The following is a 12868-nucleotide window of genomic DNA, read 5'->3' as shown; positions in this document are numbered from 1 at the left end:
GCGCAACTGAGGCAACCGCCGTTCCCCTCTCATGCAGGCGAGCCGAAAGGTCCGGCCCTCCCGTTGCTGCAAGTCGACCTACTCTCTGCCAGGCCGGGGAGCGCGATCGACGCCCCGATGGGGAGACCCTCTCCCCGGGGGGCACGGTGTTGTCATCTAAGCCAAGGAGCTCTCTGGCTGCTGATAGCGACCTGACCTGGACAAGTCTGTTTTGCCAACGAAAGATAAGGAGAAAAGGGTGGCCCCAGGAGTAGGCCACGTTCTGAACTCGTAGGAAAGCGGTTACTGGACGGAAGTCTCTCCGTTCCTGCAGTGTCGAAGCAGCAGGATTCTTGAAAGAGCTGAGGATGGTGGTCTCGAAATTGCAGGAGGTTAAGACCTCGGGCCTTTCTAAGTATGTGCTCCTTCAGCTGGAAGTCATGGACACAGACCAATATGTCTGGGGGTGGAGCTCTCTGGCCCCGCGGCAAGCCCACCCGGTGGACCCTGTCCATACGAATTTCCTTGAGGTCGTCTTCCGCCAAGATCTGTAGGAAGAGGGCTTCCACATAGCCTCGTAAGTCCCCCCTTCTCCTTCCCAGGGCACCGCTCGTATCCTGATATTGTTCCGGCGTGACCTGTTTTCTAAGTCCTCGGCATGGACCTGGAGGTCCAGATTCTGCTCCGATAACCTAAGCACTTCCTGCTGGAGCTGGTGCACATCACCCGCTAGCCCCAGGTCGTGTTCCTCCAAGGTCGCCACCCTCTCTCCGATGCCGTCCACCTCTCTCCTCACCTCACGCAGATCCGATGCCAGCTGGGAGCGAAGCTCCGAGATGTCTTCCTTGATGGCTTGAAAGAGTTCAACCATAAAGGCCTTGGTGGCGGGCGCGTCATCGTCTCCCTGTGGGGGAGATTTGCTGGGTCTAGGGGACAAGGCAGGCGGCGGGCCCTTCGGTGCTCCATCCTTGCCCGATTTGTCCTTACGGCGTCTGGTCATCATATCTCCAGACCCGAGGCCCGCCTGAAGACAGGAGAAGGAGTCTGAATCCCCCCCACACAGCGCACTCCGGGACTGCAAAGCAGGTGTCCGCAAGCAAGACTGCCGCTGCGCTGCCCGGACCCCCACAGCCCTGCAGCTGGGATCTCGTGGCGGGTACTCACTCAGGTGCTCTCGCCGTCGGGGCCCAGAATCCAAGGTTCCTCAGTCAGCCACCACTGGAGGGCCCCAAAGCGCAGGTCCGTCAGGCTGCAAAAACCAGCCGCCACCCTTCACCACACCGAGCCACTCTGCCAGTTTTGGTTGGCACCCCGGGCAAGGCCCCCAGCGAGACCCCAGGCCAATGCCGTTCTCCTCAGCCGCCGCGCCTTCCCTCGGCAGTCAGCGGCAGGGCCAGGCCCTCCGCAGCAGTCCAGGCACCAACACCAGGGCAGTCCCACTCCAGGCACAGGTCACTTTGCTCTCCCGTCAGTGGACGAACCCCCAATGACAAATCGTCCTCCGGTCAGCTAAGACCCTGTGGGCCTTACACCAGGCTGTAGAACACTGTTGCGCCTCTGCCGGTCGTCCCCGGCGCCACGTGGAGGTGCGGCCTCACTGGTGCCCGAGGTCCCCCGAACCAATTGGGGACCCCACGCAGCCCCTGATGTTCCTCTAGTTACAAGGCCCCTGCAGAGCTAACTCCGCCGCCTCCGACACTGGGCCCGGGGGCGCGGAAGGATTGTAAGTTACGGCAGGGGAATCAGCCAGGAAGGGCCCAAAAGCACTGGCCTCAATTAGCGGCGCCTGCTCCCGGAAGTGGCTCAATCCCTGGGCTCTGCTCACAACAGGGGGCCCGCGAGCCCCGGCCCTGGATGATGCATGAGGCTGCTTCACAGTGAGGGGCCCGAGCTGTCTTAGCGCCGTCTCCGGCTGCCCGTACCTCGCCGCTGCAGTCCAGTCGGGCGCGGGAGGCAGAAGCAGCCCGATCGGCCGGAAGCAATGGCGGCTGTCGATCCAGGCCTCCTCCCGCTCTTCCGCGGATCGGCAGGTCTCTCGCACCGGGAGGCCGCAAAATCACACCACTCGCTTCCGTTAGGCATCGGGCATCTGCGGGCACAAGCTCGAGCCCGATGTCGGTCCCAGGAGGCAGCTTCGCAACGCTGGGCAAATCGTGGCGCCGGAAGGACACAAAGGTACGTCTCACTCCGTCGCCATCTTGGCCACGCCCCCGCTGAAGCATTTTTAATATTATATACAACAAAGCCATAGTTGCTGCTTTTTTATTTCTTTTATGCACCTAACACCCATTGACAAAGCCTATAGTCATTGCTTGTTGTAGGTCTAATGTTACTGGATGCATGCTAGAAACAGTAAAATACCAGTCCGGCGGCACCTTATGCTCAGCACATATTTTTAGCTTGGGTGTTTTAAGCCCCACTCTTAATTACATCAGACACGCCCCTTGGAGAGATCCCCAGTTTTTTCATCCCACTTAGAGCGCTGGAAACAACCCCACACAGTCACCTCACGTCCTGACACTGTATGGGTGGAAGGGTAGATGGATGGTTAAAAGGGTGGATGGATCAGTGAAAGGATGCATGGATAAGTGAAAGGATAGATGATGGGCGAGTGGATGGTTTAGAGAAATGATGGATGGATTGATGAATTGATAAGTGAAAGGATGGATGGATGGATGGATGAGTGAAAGGTGGTTAGAAGGATGGATGATTGAGTGAACGGGAGGGTAGATGGACAAAAGGATGGATAGATGATTGAAAGGGTGAATGGATGAGAGAAAGGATGAATGGATGAGTGAAAGGATGGATGAGGTCAATGGATGGATTAATGAGTGGATGAATAAATGGATGAGTGTGTGGATGGGTGAAGGGTGGATAGAAGGATGGGTTTGCTAAGTGAAAGGGGAATGGAGAGAGAATTGGAGAATGGATGGATGGTTAAATGCATTGGTGAATGATTGGCAGAATGGATGTGCGAATGGGTGCGTGGATGAGTGAAAAGAAGAATGTAAAGATGGATGAGTGAAGGAATGCACACATGAGTGAAAGGGATGCTGAAGAACTTGAAGAAAGGATAGATGAGTGAAAGGTTTAATGAGTGGACGGATGAGTGACTGGGTGGATGGATGAGAAAGTGAAAGGATGGCTGGATGGGTGAAAGGGTAAATGGTTGGATGGATGAGTGAATGGATGGATGGGTAGAAGAGTGGATGGAGGAGTGAAAGGATGGCTTGGGTAAAAGGGTAAATCGCTGGATGGATGGATGAGTGAATGAATGGATGAATGGGTGAAAGAGTGGAAGGATGAGTGAAAGGATGGATTCAGTAAAAAGGGTGGATGGATGGATGAGTGAAAGGGTGGATGGAGGGACGGATGAGTGAAATGATGGATGGAAGGATAGATGATGTATAGGTTTGCAAATGGTTGAAAAAGTTTGATATGAATGGGCACACAGATGGAAGGACAGAAAAAAGACTGAATAATGGATGAAAGAATTAATAGATGACAGAATGTACATTTGAAATGGTGGATATCAGGGGTTTGATTGAAGGATGAATGGCTAGATCCTTGGACAAGAGATCTCTTCTGGGGAGGGTTGTGATGACTTACTTTGCTTTCTTGGTGCCATAAGAGCTTTATTTCATAGTGGGAGGTATACATTTTCTGGCTACTCCCTTTCCTATGTGCTCCTATTCTGTATTTGCTGTGTGCTTACGTGTGGGATCTATACATCATGCATATGACATTTTGAGTCACACCCAACTGCTACCTGAATGTTACACTCGTAATTGTAAATGTTTGAATGCTTTGTTTAAGGTTTTAGGGAGAGCCTCAGAGTGCCATAAGCTGTGCTTGAGATGTATATTTTGTTAGTAACAATAGGCAAGGTGTCAAAAATAAACTATGTTATAGTGTATCAACAGTGCCTTCTTTAAGAAAGCTGCAGGGAAAAGCACTTTTGTGACTTCCGTCAGCTTGTGCAACTCTCTGCAAAGCCCCCATAAGCAAAGTCAGATTCCATATTTTAAGTGCCTCTTGCTGAAACACCCGTAATGCTTTTCCTTTAGTGGGTTCATCACAGCAATCCTCCCTTTAGTTCACCTATGCATGCCGCTTTACATCTCACAATGGCAGGCAGATATCAGATGCTAGTAACAAAGTCTATCCGAGCAGATCTTCCTGGTCGCTTCTCTCACCAAACATACCTGCGTAGGACCAGGAGTTATAAGCAAAATATCAGACTGGACAACCCAGTCCAGTAACCATATAAATAGATTATTATCATATGAAATACCCCAAGACCTGCACAGTTGCTCAAAGCTGCGCGCATACCAAAACACCTGGAAGTAATATAATCTTTTTTTGACTTGTACTTACGTGGTTATCTATTTACACACTTTTATACTATCGCGCAACTTCCTCTGTCTGTAAAGCTTGCCCTTTATCCCGAAGTTTTGTCCTGAATTTTGACCTTCTGTCCTGAATTTCTGTCCTGAATTTTGACCCGTTGTCCTGAATTTTTACAATAACCGTCCTGAATTTGCGATCATGCCAGTTGGTCACCCTACTGATCACCTACCACTGGCACTCAACCCACCACGCTATCCTAATGTCCACGCAGATAGGAAGCAGACTGGGGGACGATCGGAGGCATGTGTAGTTCCACCCTGGGTCACCCGACCCCGCCCCGCCCCACACAGCACAGACACTGCCCTGGCTGCTGTGCACGGCGTCAGTTGCTCTGGAAAGCCCTGCTGGCTGCAGTCCACAGAGGACTCCACCTGGCTCCGTGCCCACTCACAACAAAGCAATCACAGGCACGGCTCTGCCCTTCATGGGTGGCAGATGGAGACCGGTAGCAGTGGTCACAGGGCACAAGCCCCCTTCCCCAAACTCGGGGGGGTCTGATGGGCACTGGCACCGGTTGTGAATGTGTAGCAATAAGCTGGAGCAGTGGTCACGTACTGGGCATGCGCACATGAGGAGGAATAAATATTAAAACCTTCCTTACAACAGAAACAACAAAAATCTTGAAAAGTTACAAACATGTACTGAGGTTTAAAACATGTACTTTCCAGTCTGAAAAAATCTCGCACCAGCTTCCATGCAATTTAGAGTTCGACTAGCAAGGAGAACGCAAGCGAGAACTTCCAGAATGTGAATAGCAAGGGGAAAAAATAATATTTGTAATGCAATGGTATAGGTCTTGCATTTACATGAAAGACCTATGGCATTGCAAACAAACGGCAGCCATTGTCCCAGCGGCTTTAAAAGTGAAAGTGGCTGTGGCCCACACAATATAAGCAAAGCACGTTGTGGTGCCTACTGTAGGGAAAACTCAATAAATAAAACGTACACCTATTGGGCCAGTAGCCATGGGAGGATACGAATGACGACATGGCCCTACTAAGGAGGGACTAACAAGCCTAATAATAAATCAGAAGATAGTATTGACAAAGGACAAATACACAAGCCAATGAAAAATAAGGGTGGGGGAGTGGGCAAAGTTTCTCTCCGTACTGAACTACCACAGATTTTCACAGAGCAGCTCTTGCGCACTGGCTCACGCCCGACCTAAAAAAGGAAGTGGATGAAGGCAGGCTAGCGGGCCCATTTATAGATTGGCCAGTGGAGGACCTGATAATATCACCTCTAGGGGTGGTGCCGAAAAAAGAACCAGGGGAATTCAGGATGATCCATCATTTATCTTGGCCCGAAGGGAAGTCAGTGAATAATTGTAGAGGAGGATTCAAGGGTACTGTATGCTTCAGTGGATGATGTGATTTGCCTAGTGAAGTCGTGTGAGCAGGGAGTGGAAATGGCAAAACGTGATGTAAAATCGGCCTTTTGCTTGCTGCCTATACACCCTGCTGATTTCTTGTTGCTGGGGATGCAGTTTAGTGCGCCATCTTTGTAGACAAGGTCCTGTCGATGGGCTGTGTGATTTCTTGTGCTCTCTTTGAGATGTTCAGCACTTTTTTACAGTGGGTTTTCACGAAGAAGAGTGGTCACCGGGAAGTGTCCAATTGCCTGGATGACTTTCTGTTCATAGGGAAGGGAGCTTCAGGAGAGTGTGGGAAGGTGCTGCAGCAATTTCAAGACTTGGCACAGTCATTTGGTGTCCCCCTTGCACCAGAGAAAACAGCCGGGCCCAGGTGTCCACTGACTTTTCTGGGCATTGAATTGGACTCAGTCCAATGGGTGCCAAGATTGTCAAATGAGAAAGTGACAGACATACAGGTTTTTCTGCTGTGAGTGGTAGGGGAGAAAAAGATTGACCTGAGAACGGTTCAACAAATGATGGGTTTCTGGAACTTTGCTTGCCGTGTAGTAAGAGCGGGGTGTAACAATATGCTGATGCCTCGGCATGGCCTTGTCTGGGGCAATGCTACCACACCACATGGTCAGGATTTTGATGGGAGTCAGGGCAGATTTGAGGGTCTGGATGGCATTTTTGGGAGATTTCAATGGAATGTGTTTGGACTTTTTGGAAGACAGGGCTATCTGGGGAAAGTTAAAATGTTCTCTGATTCAGCAGAGGCCTATGGTTTTGGACTGTGTTAGGATAGATGTTGGTGAAAGGATCAATGGCCGGCACATTGTTTGAAACAAGGACGGAGTATAGATCTCCTCAAGTTTTTTCCACTGTTAGTAGCAATGTCGGTGTTGGGCAGTGAACTACACAATAGGATGGTTCTGTTCCATGTGGACAACGTGTCGGTGGTGGGGTTAGTGAACAGACAGAAAGAGAGGGACTTGAGGGTCTTGTGACTGTTTAGAAGGTTCATGTTGACGTGCTTGAGTCTGAAAGTGGTATTTCATGCAAAACATGTTCCAGGGGCCACTAATGACATTGGGGATGCTTCATCTTTTGCGAAGTGTTAGAGATTCTGAGGACTGGCACCTGGAGAGGTCTCATGCAAGACAGAGCTGCCGGACGGCATCTGGGCCTGGGGGGAGTGAGAATGATAGGCCTAGTCGAAAAAGCTCTGGCAAAATCTACAAGGCGGAGCTACATGCTGGCGTTGGCTGAATTTGGAGGTTTCATGGGGCAGACTGTTGAGGTAGGGAACATTAGAAGGCAGGACACTGAGCAGGGAGTGATGCGTTTTGTTTTAAGTTGTATTGATAAGTGTTTGTCACAGACGACAATAGCGGCAAAACTGGCAGGGATCTCATTCTATAGCAAACTGTCTCTGGGTTTTGACCCTGCAAAGGATAAGATTTTCGGTAGGATGTTGAAAGGTTGGGGGTGTGAAAGGCGGGGCAGGGAGGAGGATGCTCAGACGGATGCCATAACATTTGAATTGTTGGAATGGTTACTTGGGGTACGGCCAAGTTGTTGTTATGATAATTTTTAGGTGTTGGTATTTCAGTTATGCATGGTCTGGAGGGTTTTTGGGGCTCTTTGGGTTTCGGAATTGTTGGGTATGGGTCAACAGGTAGAAAGAACTTATGACGAGGTGAGATTGTACCAAGTCGGGCTGGGAATTTTGCTGGGGCATTACAAGACAGATCAGGCCAGAAGGGGTAGATGGGTTTGGCTAAATGAGAGCGGTTGCAGTGGTGGTTGGCAGGACTTTTTAGCAACAAAAGGAAGGCCGTCAAGAGAAAATTTCTTTCATGCGTCAGGGGGCAGGCTGACAGCGTTCCATTTGCCGGCGGTGTTGTGCATGGCACTACAGTGTCTGGGCAAGAACCCGGCTAGCTCAGGCACACATTCTTTCCTCACTGGCACAGCTATGGCGACAGCGTGTTTAGGTTGGGCTTGGAACAGAAAATGCCAGATTGGGAGATGTGAGTCTAGGTGCTGCAAGAGATATGTGCGGAAGTGAAGGCGATTTACGGAAACGAAGATGAGGCGAGACATGAGGCAGTAGTTTGAGGGTAGGAGAAAAAGGGTAAAAATCTGTGCACTAATATATTCTCTTTTGTTGCAGGTTGTGTGGGCAGCCCAGGAACCAAGACTGCTACCTGGATCGTGGGACATTCTGTTGTGCATTGGGTGGCAAAGTATAGAGATCGATAGGTCTATGGTCATAACCTGGGTCTGAGGAGCAGCCACCATGAAGTGCATTGGTGGGGTAAAGGAGGGATGAGATGGAGGGTATTATTGCCGTGCCAGACAAAAATATTGTCTCAGAGGTGCTGCCCAATATGTCGGACCTACACCTGTGCGAAAATGACTTGATACGGCAATCAGGATTGGCAATTTTGCAACACATGCAGAGGGATTTGGAAGTGATAAAAAGAAATCTGACAGGAACGTGCTACAGGCGTTTCCTGGTTGGCAGTACTTTGGAGGGGTGGTGAGTCACATACGGGCACATATACCCCTTAGGTGGGGACAGGTGACTGATTGGGGGTGTGGGATGCAAGAGAGCATCGGCATGAAATGCAAGACAGGATAGTGGAAAAAAGGGGTAGGTGAGAATGGAGAGAGGGAGGATGTCACAGATGGAAATGAGATGAGTGCAACAGGTGTAATGATTTGAGAAGAAAGAGAGTGAATGAAGGGAAGGATAAAGGGATAAGGTTATAGTTAATAATGTTTTGGTTAATGGGCTTTTACGCTTCTAATAGTGGAGTGTATTTATTGTGCAATATCGGCTTCCGGGGGAATTTAAGGTTGCTGACCAGTCTTCCCTTGGGGTTCTTCACGCAATAGGTGGAAGGACGAACAAGAAGACTGTCCTTGGGGGAAAGATGGCGGCCGGTCGTTGAGCCCGGTCGGGAGCTCCGTGTCTGGGCTCTGTAGAATGGCGTTGTAGAAGGAAGAGGCTGCTGCTGCTGAATGCTAGCGGTTGAATTTCTACATTTTTAAATGATGTACCCGGAGTCTTTCTAAAGAAACAAGCCGTCTTTGTATTTCTGCCGACGTCTCCGTCCGTACTGTATGCTCACATATGAGCGGTAACCACGACTTACTTGCTTCTCATTGAGGCGATCTTTGCATTTTCCTGTGTTCCCCTGAGAGTGCAGTGTAATGGTGGCTTCTTTCGGCGTCCTGACCGAAGCACCCAGCATCACAGCAGAAGCATCGGACCGATCTCTGAAGCGGGGCTCTCGCATCGGTGAATCGGCAATCCACACAAACACCGGGTGGTGGGAGGCAGCATTACGGGCTCGGCAAAACTGCAGGAGAGCAGTGAGCCGGATTGCGGTGTTCGTTAGAGGTAAGGCGAGGGGAACTGAGGTTCAGGATAGATGGGATCGGTCTCCTGGGGGTTGTGAAAGTTCAAAGGTCTGCCAGGGCGATAAGTCTGGGGTACACTTGTCTCGCCTGGAAAATCGGACTGGGTCAAATTTTTTCCGGCTCCAAAACGGACCGCATTTAGATGACTCTTTCCCAAATATAAGACTCCTGAGCAGGTTAAGTGAATTTAATAATCTTAATTTGGTGGATAATCCTGTAGAAGTTTCAGCAGACAAAACACCTCGCTGCCATTTGTGCCCCTCGCTTAACCAGCATACCATCGCAAGCAGGCTTGTTGTGGTAAAAGTGGAGGGGGGGAAGGGAAGCTCAGACAGTACAATCCACTCTTCATCTTCCGATTCAAGAGACCTGACTCTGGATGTAACTAGCGACCAGGGAGTAGGGAAAATTGCTTCTAAAGTGGATAAAGGAATTATAGTAGATCCTGAATTACGAGGAAGGTCCTCATATTGTCTAAGGAACAGGCAATTCCTTAAGACAACTGCCCCCCCAGTTCCTAAACAGCCTATAATTCTGCGAATCACAAAGAGAATTTCACGAAAAGCTCTGAAATTACAAGTTGGCAAACCTCTAAATAGAAGGGGGCTGGTAGAAGGCAAGCTAGAAACAGTCGAAGAGGAAAAAACTCTAAAATAGAAATCACTCCCTCATTAAGGTCCTATTTTAAAGTGCAGGATAAGGCTCAGAATAAATTCGCCATGGAAAGCTATGCTCCTTCAGTACTAGCAGAAGCTCCAACGGTTGATCCAACCAGCACCCTGTTAGGTTCCACCTCAGAAGCCCGTACCACTGCAGGGGCGAAGTATGGCCCAATCCACTACCCCTGCCCCCCCTGCCGCCCAGTGGAATCCATTCACTGGGTAAGTAGATGAACACCGGGAGGGGGTGGGAATAACAAAAAATAGGAAGACAAGGGAGACTTGAGGGGAGGGACCGCGTCTGACCCAGAAAACGACCTCCACGTAGCTGCATGCACCTGAAGAATAAAGGCATCACGTTACTATTTAGACAAACGTAAAATAAACCCCCTCCCTTCATTCACTATGACCATGCCCCTCACATATAAAACATAGCACAATGACTCCCTTACCGAATGTCTTGTGCGTGCATTGCTGGTCTTGTGGATACATGAAATGAAGCAAACTGTAGGGTCAGCACAAAACGAAGAAAGTCCCAAAACTTGTCTCCTTACTCCAACAGGGGGAAAAAGTCACGAAAATGACAGAAAAACCCCCCTAACCAGTAGTCCTCAACTAAATAACTAACTGAAAGGGCAGAAAGGGAAACATCAAACACTCGGAACACTATCTCAGCCGACTTCCTGACGAACGCCGATTGCACCCAAAGAAAGGCACAACGACGACAAGAGACTACAAAAATCACGGAAGTCGAGACGGGAGAAATAACATTAACACACAGCCGGGCGCTAAACGCTGGGGTCCCCACTCCACGTCTCCACTAAAAAAGGGGGTACTAGAGCCCTAGCACCCCAAATGATCTGGCAGTGTTCCAAATGTCCAGAAAAGCCCAGGACAAGCAACTCGGAAGGGAAATGGGCAAACAAAACGGGAACAGGGACTCGGAACCAGAAAAAGGGAACAAAAGACTCTGCTCGCGGGCCCGCGAGTAAGCCAACCAGGAACCCAATGTAACATCAGACCAGGAACTGGAACCAAGCAGGGTAAGATACCAAGCACTCTCACAGGGGAGAACTAGGACTAAATACCCTCCCCTCAAGTCATGTGACTGCAAAGGGCATGGCCATAGAAATGGGACAAGGACCGAATCCTAACAGTACCTCCCCCCAAGGGCCCTTCCAACCAGACGGGGCTTAGAGGGATGCCGGCTGTGAAACACCCAAACCAGTCTAGGAGCATGTACCCCTCCCGCCAGCTCCCAGGTCCGATCCTCAGGTCCATACCCCTTCCAGTCAACCAGGTAATACAGCCGACCCCTCCGACGTCTGGAATCCAGGATAGCATGAACCTCAAACTCCTCTTGACCATCGATCAACAAGGGAGGGGGGGGCACCGCCTGATCAGATGACACATAAGGCTTCAAAAGGGAGGTATGAAACACAGGATGAATCCTGTAATCATCGGGCAGCCCCAACTTCATAGCTACCGGATTAACCACCTGAACGATAGGAAAAGGACCCACATACCTAGGATGTAACTTACGGGACCCCTGCAATCTAAGGTTACGAGTGGCAAACCACACCTGCTCACCCACCCTATAGGCAGGAGCAGGTGTTCGGTGCTTATCAGCCTGTGTTTTCATAGCGGCCTTGGCCTCCTGCAAATTAACCCTGGCAACGTCCCAGATGGTACTCAACGTCTTACACACTTCATATATGGCTGGCACATGACCTGTTGGATGTATGGCTAAGGCCCTAGGATGATACCCCATGGAACAATAAAAAGGCGTCATACCCAAGGCAGAGTGCGAGCTATTGTTATATGCAAACTCTGCCAACGGGAGAGCGGTCACCCAATTACAGGATAATGAAGACACAAGACACCAAAGATATTGTTCCATGGTTTGATTCGTGCGCTCGGTCTGCCCGTCTGATTGTGGATGGTATGCTGAGGACAGCCTAATTGTCACCTTCAGTACAGAGCACAACTCAGCCCAAAAATGGGATACGAACTGAGGCCCCCTGTCTGATACCACGGCTGAAGGCAACCCGTGTATCCTCACCACTGCATTCATAAATACAGACGCCATCTCCTTCGCCGTAGGTATTTTAGGCAATGGAACAAAATGTGTCATCTTCGTAAACATATCCACCACCACGAATATGGCCGTAAACCCCGAGACAGATGGAAGGTCCGTCACGAAATCCATACTAACCGTATGCCATGGAGCCGATGGTACTTCCAGGGGCTGCAAGAGCCCCGACGGTTTAGTATGTGTTGGCTTACTAGTGGCACAAACTCGGCAGGCAGCCACATAACCCTGTATGTCCCGGGCCAAGATATCCCACCAAAACCACCTAAGACACATTTCTTTGGTTTTCTGTATCCCTGGGTGTGCTACCAATGCAGATGAATGGCACCATTGCAACACTGATTCTCTCAAAGCAGGGGGAACAAACAGCCGACCCTCGTGATACAACAGGCCATCCTGCACCGTAACCTGAGGAAGTGAAACCCAAGGGACCAGATCTATCTGTTTCATACGGTCCTTCACAGAAGAAGTAAATTCATCCACCGATGTAACCCCTACGAGCCGATCACCAGCTATCATGGGGCGTGCATCTCCTGTCGACCCTGCCTCCCTTGAATCCACGTAAATGCGAGAGAGAGCATCAGATTTAGCCTGCTGTGCCGCGGGCCTATATGTGATAACGAAATCATATTCGTTAAAAAAAAGGACCCATCGCATCTGGTGTGGTGACAAGGCACAAGCAGAACGAACGAACTTCAAGTTCTTGTGGTCAGTGTAAATAGTGATGGTATGTCTTGCCCCCCACAAATAGTGCCTCCATTCCTCAAAAGACAATTTCACCGCCAATAACTCCCTTTCTGCCACGGTGTAATTATGCTCGGCAGGCAACAACGTCTTTGAAAAGAAAGCAATGGGGTGCATTACCCCAGTCACGATGTCTCTCTGTGACAATACCCCACCTACCGCACACAACGATGCGTCTGTCTCCACAAAGAATGGCAG

Source organism: Lissotriton helveticus, chromosome 11, assembly GCF_964261635.1.
Source record: "Lissotriton helveticus chromosome 11, aLisHel1.1, whole genome shotgun sequence".
In the NCBI taxonomy this organism is placed as follows: Eukaryota; Metazoa; Chordata; class Amphibia; order Caudata; family Salamandridae; genus Lissotriton; species Lissotriton helveticus.
This window is presented reverse-complemented; position numbering follows the sequence as displayed.